This window comes from Alligator mississippiensis, chromosome 1 (assembly GCF_030867095.1).
Source record: "Alligator mississippiensis isolate rAllMis1 chromosome 1, rAllMis1, whole genome shotgun sequence".
Taxonomy (NCBI): Eukaryota; Metazoa; Chordata; order Crocodylia; family Alligatoridae; genus Alligator; species Alligator mississippiensis.
This window is the reverse complement of record NC_081824.1, coordinates 451,999,582-452,010,145: the sequence shown is the minus strand read 5'-3', so window position 1 is coordinate 452,010,145 and position 10,564 is coordinate 451,999,582. Positions and strand designations below refer to the sequence as shown.

Below are 10,564 nucleotides of genomic sequence, written 5' to 3'. Positions count from 1 at the left end.
GGGATTGAGCGGAGGAGGTTATTTGAGTAGAAGGAGGGAGAGTTGGGATAAGGGGAAGGAGGAAAATGGGAATCTAAAAGGGAATGTACATATTATGATTTTGTGTTAAATACTGAAAGAGGGAGTGATTGAAATGTAAAAGAGGTTGAATTGGTGGTGGCAAAGGTGGGAGGGATATGTTGAAGTGTTTTATTTTGGTGGTTTGGGGGGGAAGTAATGTGTTTTGGTTGTCTTGAGAGGAATGTTATGTTACGGGGTTTAATGTATAGGTTGTATTTTGAATCAGAAAAGTTTGGAGATCTTGTTGTTTGTGTTGAAAGTTTTCAAATATTTTTGGTACTTGATGATAAAAAAAAAAAAAATCTGTTCTTATCAGTTTAATTGCTGATATGTCCTCAATTTATGAGGACTGACGCATTAAACGCATTTTTGGTGCTGGGAGCGGGCCTCAGAGCTTGCTCCAGTGCCTCCGCTCATCGGCCCGGTATTGCAGTGCCTCGGGGCCCGGTGCCCGCTCCCCTTCCGGGGGAGCGCCTTTCTCCTCTGTCGGTTCCAAAAGCAGCAGCGGCATGGGCCTCCTGGAGCTGGTGACCCCAGGCCAACCCCGGGTGGGGGTTGGGGGTGAACCCTATGCAAAGAGCCGCTGGGCAGCAAGCCGGGAGGCCAGCAGGGGTGCGGGTGGGCACGCTCCCACCCGCCCCCCCGGCCTGCCGGGCGGCATTGCTGGCGGGCCTACCCCGCCGGCAGTGGCGGGAGGCTGTGAGGCCCGGGCCCGGGTGGGCAGGGGACACGGGCTGGGAGCTGGCCCACGCTGCAGGTGGCCTGCCATGGCCCGGGTGGCGGCACCCGGAGGGCCGGGGAGGCTGGGGGGCTGGGGCCTTCCCCGCTACTGGCAGGCCTTGCAGCCTTCCCCCCCCCTTGCTCCCTGGCTCGGCCCGCAAGGCCCCTTAAGACCAGACACTGCCTTCATCGAGTGTTGTCGTTGTTGACGACCAGACACAGCAGTGGGGTGCGAGCCAGGCCAGTCCAGTCCAGTTGAACGAAGGCAGTAGACTGAGACCTGGGCAAACTGAAGCAAGGAGTCAAGTTGAGGACAAGGTCGAGTCAAGGAAGGAGCGGCACCCACCTGACCTGGCAGCCCCGGCCTCCCCACACAGTGGCTTTCCCACAGGAGAGCCAGCCAGTCGACCAGTCACCACGCCGCCACAGGACGGACCACCTGGAAGAGGATTAAAAAGATGCTAGAAACCCGGGCACACTGACTGAAGCAAGGAGTCGAGTCGAGGAAGGAGCGGCACACATCTGCCAGCCCCCGCCCACATGGTGGCTTTCCTGCAGGAGAGCCAGCCAGCTGGTCAGTCAGTCGCCACACCGCTGGGGCCACTCCCGGCCCTGCTTGCAGGGAAAACCCAGGCTGCTGGCCCCGGGGGGTCCGCTCCCCCTCCAGCCCTGGGTGGGTTATCGTTTCTCAGCCCCTTGAAGGCTCAGATCAGTTTGGCGGTCAGGCGCAGGTCCGGCCACTGCCTGGTCGGGCCTTGGGAGGCCAGGCGCTGGGAGGAGAGCAGGGATGGCGACGGCGAGGGCGATGATGGAGGTGGCAGTGGCAATGGAGTTGGTGGAGCAGACGGGAGCGGAGCGGAGGCAAAGAGAGCAAGATCCAGGCAAGAGTGGGCAGAGAAGTCGGGAGACGGGAGGAGGTGAGCGGAGCAGAGACGGAGGTGAGTGGATGGCGGCGGAGGAGGGATGGAGCTTTGTGGGAAGGACCAGCCGGGAGAGTGCGGGGGGGAGGAGGTAGACCCCCGAAGAGGGCGGACGGCAGGAGGCTCGTGGGCAGGAGATGGTGGCGTGGACGGCGGTACCTTCTGGGCCGGAGCAGGAAGATGGAGACCGGAGGAGGGACATAAGACGGAGGGTCAAAGTGACTTTGGCTAGAAAGGGGTTTAACAGCTCAAAGACTTTGAGCCGGGCGGACTTTATGGCGCGGGTACTGTTTGCCACACTGAAGGTGGAGCCTGTGGACTTGAGTTGTGTGGTGGCATTTGATAATTTCAAGGAGTGGCACGTGTCCTTTTGGAACTGCAAGGCCTACTCTGCTTTTTGGGAAGCATATAAGGCAGCTGTGGAGCGCGGGGAGTTGGAGGGGCTAAATTTTGAAGTGGGCCAGAAAGCACGGGAGTGGGTGTTGTTTATTAAGTTGTACACTGATGTTTTGGAGGAAGGGGATGTGGTGGATTGGCTGGAGGGAAAGGTGCAGCATGTGCTGAATGTGGAGAGGGTTTTTGACGGATGGAGGGTCTGGACGGGGTTGTGGAGGGCACAAGTTTTATTACAGGAAGAGGTGGGGAACCCTGGGGGTGTGAGGCATTTGTTGCCTGTGGTTCAAATTGGGCCTTGCAGGGGGTATGTTATGTACCATGACCAGTCGAAGGTGTGTACCAGGTGTGGGTTGGGGGGCACTTGGCTGCATTTTGTTCGTTAACAGTTCGTTTTCGGAGTAGGGGAATGGGGCAGAGAGCACAGTTCTGTACAGAAAAACTGGTGTGCACCGGGTGTAGGCAGGAGGGTTGCATTCAGCGGGAGTGCCCGTACTCCTATGCAAACAGAGTACGGGTGGGTGGAGACGGGGAGAAAGAGAGGGGAGCGGAGGGAGGAGGGAATGAGGAACAGCTGGAGGTGCAGGTGGAGGAGGAGGAGATCATTTGTACAGGAGACACCTGAGGGGGAGGGGGGTCAACAAGGGATTGAAGAAGCAGTGCTGGGGCTTTCAGAGGAAGAAGTGGAGGGGGAAGGGAAGGGAGAAGAACGAAAGGGAGAGAGAGAAGGTGAGGGGTGAGGCTTTGAAACAACTGAGAGGGATGGTGGAGTGATTAGGGGGAGTAGAAAAGCCCAAGGGGGGAGATTGGGCAGAAGGAATGGAAGCCCTGGAGCAAGGGCAGGAGGGGGGTTTAAAGAAAAGGAAGAAGCAGCAGGGGGGGGAGTGGGGAAGGGGGTAAGAAAAGAGTGGGAGTGGGAGTGGACGAACCTGGAGAGTTGGGGAAAGAGGGAGGGGAGGAAGGGGGAAGGGAAACAGAAGGAGAAGGTGGAAGGGGGAAGAGACAGAACAGGGGAGGGGGAGGAGAGGGTGGGATTTTTGAGCCCTGGGGCGGTGGAGGGTTTGGTGGCGACTACGGGAATATGGAGACAAGGGATTCTGTCTGTGGCGGAAGGGTCAGAGTGAGTTAGAGAGTGGGAGTGGGGTGGAGGGGTAAGGGGATAAGGGTGTTACTTTTCTTTTGAACGTTTTGGAAATGATGTTGAGGGTGGCCTCGTTAAACATGAGGAGCCTTTTGATGAGGAAGAGGTGGGAGATGGAGGGGAAGTGTTTGAAAACGATTTCAGCAGATATAATTTGCATGCAGGAGTGTGGGATAGGGTGGGAGGGGAATTATAGGTTTTTAAGGAAACAATGGGAGAAGGGGCAATCTTGGTGGGCGGGGGCAGAAGGGAATAGGACAGCGGGGGTGGGTGTTTTACTTAAGGAGGCACAGGTGAGGGTGTTGGCAGTAGAAACGCTAGTTGAGGGTTTCTTGCAGCACCTGAAGGTGGGGGTGGAGGTGGGGATTTTTAATGTGTATGCACCTGCAGTGAGGGCTGAGCACAGGGGATTTTTCTGGAAGCTGGGGATATGTGGGGGATGGGGAGGGAACAAGGTATTTGTTGGGGATTATAATTGTATTATTGAAGAGGGGGATAGGGAGGGAGGTGTCGGGGAGGTGGGGAACAATGGACAGCACGGGGAGGTGGTTAAGAAATTGGATACGGGAGGAGGGTTCGAAGGACATTTGGGAAGGGGAGCAGGTTGTTATGTCTCAGCTGTGTTCTTGGGCAACCCTGGCACAGGATGCAGTCTGTCTGACTCACCCCCCCCACCCCCCTACATAAATGAAACTGATTAGGATGCAGCGAGAGACACACATAAGACCCTCCAGATAAGGGTGACAAGAGTGAACCAACTGCCCTAGGTCTCATTTGCATCCGAGATGGAACCAGATGATGATTCATTTACATGAGAGATGGAGAACAGAAAGACTAAAGCAGGGACTGTAGTGAATTCTGGGACCAGAGAAACAGGGGAGCACTGCATGATGGGGAATCTGTGCTCGAAATGTTAATCAACCCATCTTCACACACACACCCAGCTCAGCATTTATCAGACCAGTTCTAATCTGGATTTACTAAGAACTCCTCCCCCCGCCCTCAGACACCCCCCCCCCCCCCCAAGTTTAATAGGCATCTCAGGCCATACATTCCCCGGTCCCATTATGGGAGGCCTATTTAAACTTGATTGACTAAAACTCAGTTGCCGGGTTAGGGAATGCTGAGGCAAGAGACCAAGTCAGAGGGGGCATGGGCAACGTTTGAACAATGGCTAAGGGTTCATCACAGCGTCCAGCCCCTTGGAGCCCTAATCACAGGTCTTGTCATACTTTTCCCGAGACGACTGGTGGGAGTCCTCTCCACAAAAGGTTATGAACACCCCAATAATTGCTTTAAGTCTGTTAAAAGACTATAGTAAGATCTGGAAAAGTCATGCTAAGCTGAGGCTTGTGCACAAGTAAAAATCCAAAATCCTGATGCTGCAAGCTATCTATTGTTTCTGAAGAAACCATGAGAGATCCCATCAGTATATCTGCTACCCATAGGAATTTCAAGCTGGCTCCCAAGTATTTGGTTACTCCCTAACCTTGTGTTTCCTGATTATTATCAGTCATTTTCTTGACATGTTCCAAAACAGATAACCCCTTGTCAAAAGAAGAGACAATGATTTACACTATTGAGAATGCTTGAAGCAGCTGAACTGAACTGAACTGTATAAAAGTCTGTATAAAAAAAAAAAAAAAAAAAAGGTGTGCGTGCTTCAAGAAGAAAGAAAGAAGAAAAACTCCTGCGCTGACACCATCCTCTGTTGATGTGTTCTTCCAGCGTCCCAAGAACATCTCCCTTCAAGGACTGTGCCTGTCAGCTTTGCAGCCTGAGTACCTTGGACTGGTGAGATACCAGTGCTCGCTCTCTCTCTTTTCTCTCTAGGCATAAACTTCTGAACCTGAAGTGTCATAGTTAAGCTTGAGCTAAGTTTCCCCAAATACTTAGTGAAACCAGGGTAGTACTGTAATTGTTTGTGTGTGTTTTTCTTTTGCATATCTATTACTACTAGTACCATTATATATTTCATATGCTTAGCAATAAATAACTTTTATAGTCAAACTGGTAGTAACTGGGTGTATTTTTACTTCTCTGCTTCCCTTTCCTCCCATACTCTGCAGCAACACTTCTTTTACCTAAGCTAAAGATCCCTGTGAAGGCCAAAATTACTGTGGGGTCTGCTCATCAAGAGGCCAAAGATTGGGATGTGCTGATTTGGAAACACATAAGGGGATCAGCTTGTACAGGCTGATTGACCCAGTTTGACTCAGACGTGCCCTTATGAACTGAATGCTGGCCCATGAGGGTGTCAGCTGAACCCAGCCGGATTCAGAGGGATTCTGTTCACCTGTGTGCTTGTGTCTGACTGCAGTTCGTTGTCAGACACATCATCGTTGCTCTGATGAACTGATTCTGGGCATATGAGGGTGTCAGCCTGTCCATGCATATCAACCTGGCCTGGTCAGGAGTGTCACGTTAATTTGTGTGTGTTTGTGTGTATGACTGATTTGGTGACTGGAGGAACCCAGCCCCATTGAGATGGAGTCCTGCAAGATAGCTCCACTGGGGGTGAGGGCTTGCAGAAGGGAGAGATACAGCTCCGTATAGTAACACAAGCAGCACATTGACAGAATCACCAAGACCCTAGAAACTATGCCTAATAAATGAGCACACCCCAAAGTAATGGGCAAATCTGGTAACAAAATTGGTGGAGATAGCTGGCAGCATGTGACCCTAATCACATGGTAATTGTTGAGTAGTTGCTGCAGAGTGGTAAACTGAGGCACCTACCTGAAAGCTTTACTTTCCTTTTTCTTTTCCTTTTTTCTCTTTTCTTTCTTATCAGACCAAGCTCCTTCAGCTAGGTCCCTCTCTCATAGACCTCCTGTAACTTTTAAGTTAAGAACTGTGCTGGAATAACTTTAAGACCATGCTGTAGAGTTAAGAGTTGTACTTTAGAACTAGGATTGTGGAGTAATACTGTGGCAGTGTGGAATCTAAGTGACTGTGTAAAAGAGGCTTCTTGATAGTGATCATTAGTGTGATAAGGGAAATGGAGATGTCTGGTAAAACTCCTTTAGCTGCCGGTTTGAAGCAGGAGAAACCCTGCAGGTTAGAGAGATGGGTAATGAAGAAGGGAAAATGTCCCTGGGAAAAAGGGTGCTTCAAGGGTGAGAATCCCCTGACTAAGGCAGGTTTGAGTTTTGAACAGTATTGCACCACTCTTAAGCCATGTAGTAGTGCAAAAGATGAAGCTGCTGCCTGGGCATTGTTTTATGCATGTTTGGAAATAATTGAGATGTTAAAGGAGAAGCAGGAATTGGAGCTTGAAAAAGAACAGTTACAACAGCGTTTGAAAGATTGTGAGATAAACGGGTGTGATTTTTGTAGCAGAAAAGCTTAAACTGGTAACGTTACTTAGAGATATGCAGGAAGACAGAGACAAGGTAAGCAAGACGTTAGAGCTGTATAAGAAAGAATTAGCGCACACAAATGTATTGTTGGAAGAAGTGAGAGCAGCAACTCGTTTCCTGGCAGAGGAAAACAAGGCAGCAAAGACAGCAGCAAGCCATCAGAAGTGTGAGGGAGAGATCAGTAAATTGCATGCCCAACTTAGTGTCCATAAGGGAATGATAGCAGCTGTAAGGCTGAGAGAGGATTGTGATTTTGAGTCCCCTGGGAAAATGGAGGCACTCCCCGAAGCAGTCCCCAAGAGCCCATTCAACCCTGATTGGCCCTATGTGCATAATGTTGCCCGTTTCCACAAAGGAGGTTAAACGCCTAGTTGCAGGAGATGATCTTCCCACAATGGAAATAGTCACTGACATAGTGAGATGGTCTCCCAGGCAAGCCAAGGCTATTGCTGAGAGACTGGGGCCACTGAACTGAGACACTGCTATTGCATGGCTGGCTCGGGTTTGGCAAATGTACCCCTCTGCTGATGGCACAGACTTAACTCAAGTAGCTCAGTTATGTGCTTCTCCTTGTGATGCAGATGCTTTAGACATGGACATAAGTTCTTGGGAGCGAACTGCTCCTGGACCCCAGGAATGGATGATAAGTGCTCTTAAAATATTACTGCCTGCTTCTTCCCTTAAGAAATTGTATGTAATGGAAGAGCAGAAGCCAGGAGAAGCCCCAGAATCTTACCTGATCCGAAAGAAAATGCTAGCAGCTCTCTCTGATTCATCGCCCCAGACAGAACAGAATGGAGTCATCACTTTCCATTATCAGGGACTTGAATTAATACAGAGCACCTATGCAGGGTTAAATTCCCAGATGAAAATGACCATGGGGTTGTGGATTTAGAACACATAAGATGGAATGAACTAGTGGCAAAAATCAAACAAGCAGGAGATTTGCTGCGAGAGACTGGTGTTTTAGAGAGACAAGCAGGCAAAAAGATTACTTCAGAGCCTGTGCAGGCTATCACCTCTGCAAATAATGGTCCTCACTCTGCCAGTCGCCCTCCCAGTTCTAATCCCCCTTTGCCTCACAACCCTGGGCAACGACAGCCCAAAGAGACCCTTAGGAGAATGATTTGGAAAGAGCTAGTGAATTTAGGGGAAGATATGGGAAAATATGATGGTCAGCCCATTAGTGTCCTGATTAATGCTTTATCTCAAGCCATGTGGAAAGCAGAGTTAATGCAGGGAGCACCTCCTCAGCCCACTGCCCCAGTACAGAGTGCATCCCATGTGCCCGCTCCCTGTCAGCGCCAGACCCCTGCCTCCTCTCCTGAGTGGAGGCTCCAGAGGGAGTCTGCTGATCAATAGGGGTGCCCGGTTCTCCTCGGGCCTCCCCAACTGGTCACAAGACTTCAGTGTGATGCATGGGGGAGACCCACTGTGAGGGCTACAGTGGGGAACCCAGGGATGTTAGCCCAATTGCTAGTGGATACTGGATCCTCGATAAATATTCTAAGTCCCCGGTGGATCTCTGGAGGGAGACCCACCATGAAACATGTTCAGCTCAGCGGATATGGGGGAGAAATTCAGGAAGCTCCTGTCTGGCAGGATGTTCCCTTGCAAATTGACAGATTGCAAGGAAAAGTAGAGTGCTGTGCTCATGAGGGAAATGAGAAGGGAATCCTAGGAGTTCCTTTCCTCCAGGCATTTCAGCTAACTGTAGATCTAGCTAATGGGGTGTTAAGGGAGTTAAAAGGAGGACCTGCACAAGTCTCTGCTGTGCATCGTTGTGCTACCATAAAGGCACCTACTGCCACCCTAACCTCCATTAGTGATCCATGGGTACAGGAATTTCCCAGTGTGTAGACTAAACATAAGGCAGAGTGTGGAAAAATAAATGCTGAAGTTTTGATTGAAGGAAAAGATTCCCCCTCCTCAAAGACAGTATAAATACCCAGCGGCAGCAGAGGAAGGCATTAGAACTACTATAGATAGTCTCTTAGAACAAGGAGTGCTTGTGCCTATGCAAAGTATTTGCAATGCGCCAGTACGGCCAGTCCTTAAAGCGGACGGGGTCACTTATAGAATGGCAATAGACTTCCGTGCCTGAAATGCAGCCACCCCTGCCGCTGCTCCTGTGGTAGCTAAATACAATGAGATCTTAGCAGCAGTAGCAGCCGGCTCCAAATGGTTCCCTGTAATCGATTAGGCCAATGCTTTCATGGCTATACATCTCCATCCTTCATGTTGGTATAAGTTTTTGCTTTCACCTACAGGGGACAACAATATGCCTTCAGCCGAACTCCCCAAGGTTTCCATTCTTCCCCTAGTATTTGCCATGCCCATGTCACTAAAATGTGGAACCGTTTGAGCCCTAAGCACCACTCGCACGTAATTTCATATGTGGATGACATTTTGATACACACCCCCACTGCAGAAATGAACAGAGAAATCACTAAGGAGGTGCTGACTATAGTACAGGAAACTGGATTTAAGGTAAATAGGGAAAAGGCTCAGTTAGTGCAGCAACAAGTGAAATACCTGGGTGTATGTCTTGGAGAGGATGGCAGGACTCCATATCAGCAAAGGGTAGAAACTGTAGGAAAGCTGCCTGCTCCCACAGACACACACTCTTTGCAAGCTCTTCTGGGAACTTTTTAACTTCTCCAGAGAGTTCATTGAAATGTTCTCTGACAAAGCTAAGCCTCTGTATAAATTATTAAAGAAAAACAGGATTTGGGAATGGGGAGCAGACCAACAAACTGCTCTGGCTACCTTAAAACAAGATTTAGTTTGTGCTCCAGCTCTGGGCTATCCGGATCCTGTCCTTCCTTTTGTAATTCAGTTGGCCTCTTCAAAAACAAGTATTGGAGCCACTCTTAGTCAAAAGCAATGTGATAAGCTCTGAGTCATTGCATATGCCTCCAGGCTCCTTAATCGAACAGAGCAAGGCTTCACCCCCTGTGAAAAGGAGTGTCTTGCTCTGGTCTGGAGCCTTGCACATTGGGGAATTTTATTATTGGAGGGTCAAAGGTCATTGTTCAGACTGTGCATTCCCTGCTTAAGTACATCATATCAGGGAAAATACAAGACGGCCAGGTTTCTAACCCACGCAATTGCTCAGTGGACCCTCGCCCTAGTAAACCGAGGAGTAGAGTTTAAAAAAGAGCAGGCTGTTTCACCAGCCCCATATGGATTAATCATAGAAGGAGAGGAGCATACCCGCCCCCTCCCTCTTCTAAAACACCTTGAATGGCCTGTCAAGGGAGATAAGAGGCTTGCAGATGCACAACAGAAGGGGTTTGTAATTTGGTTTACAGATGGATCAAGTTTCTATCATAAAGGGCATCCCCTAACAGGGTATGGAGCCATCCGCATAAATGACGGAGAGGTGCTCCAAGGACCAGCTCGCCCTCATTCTGCCCAAGCAGCTGAAGTAGAGGCAGTTAAAGCTGTCCTAGCTTATGAATCTTGGGACACTTCTGTTGCTATTTATACTGACTCTGACTGGACAGCCAGAGCAATCAGTGTGTGGCTCCCACTTTGGTTAGTTAGAGAAATGGTAGCTGCAGATGGGCGTCCCATTTCTCATTCAGACAAATGGAGAAAAATTGCCAACCTGATCAAAGAAAGAACTGGGGACACCTGGGTGACTCGCACAAAGGGGCACCAGAAAAATCACTCAGAAGAAGCACATTGGAACAATAAAGGAACAATAAAGCTGATGCCTTAACCAAAAATGCTGCTACTAGTAACCACACTGAAGACAGACCAGGTAAAGAAAATAGATGCAGTAACTACCCAGAGACAAACTTTAGGGACTAAAGGAATAGATACCTTAGACTTAAGTACCCTTCAGCATGGGGATACAGAAATCCAGTCCTTAGCCAAAGCAGGAAAAGATCTTACTGGCAAATACAAGATTGAGCAGTTTGATAATGTCTGGTGGGCAGTAAATACAGATGGTCAAAGGC

General features: G+C 49.8%; 1 non-coding gene across 1 annotated transcript; it reads left to right on the top strand.

The window, feature by feature from the left end:
* Positions 1-327: 327 nt before the first annotated feature.
* LOC132247915 (U2 spliceosomal RNA) lies at positions 328-518 on the top strand. The gene has a single exon (XR_009459311.1). It is a non-coding gene; the product is annotated as a U2 spliceosomal RNA (small nuclear RNA).
* Positions 519-10,564: the final 10,046 nt, after the last annotated feature.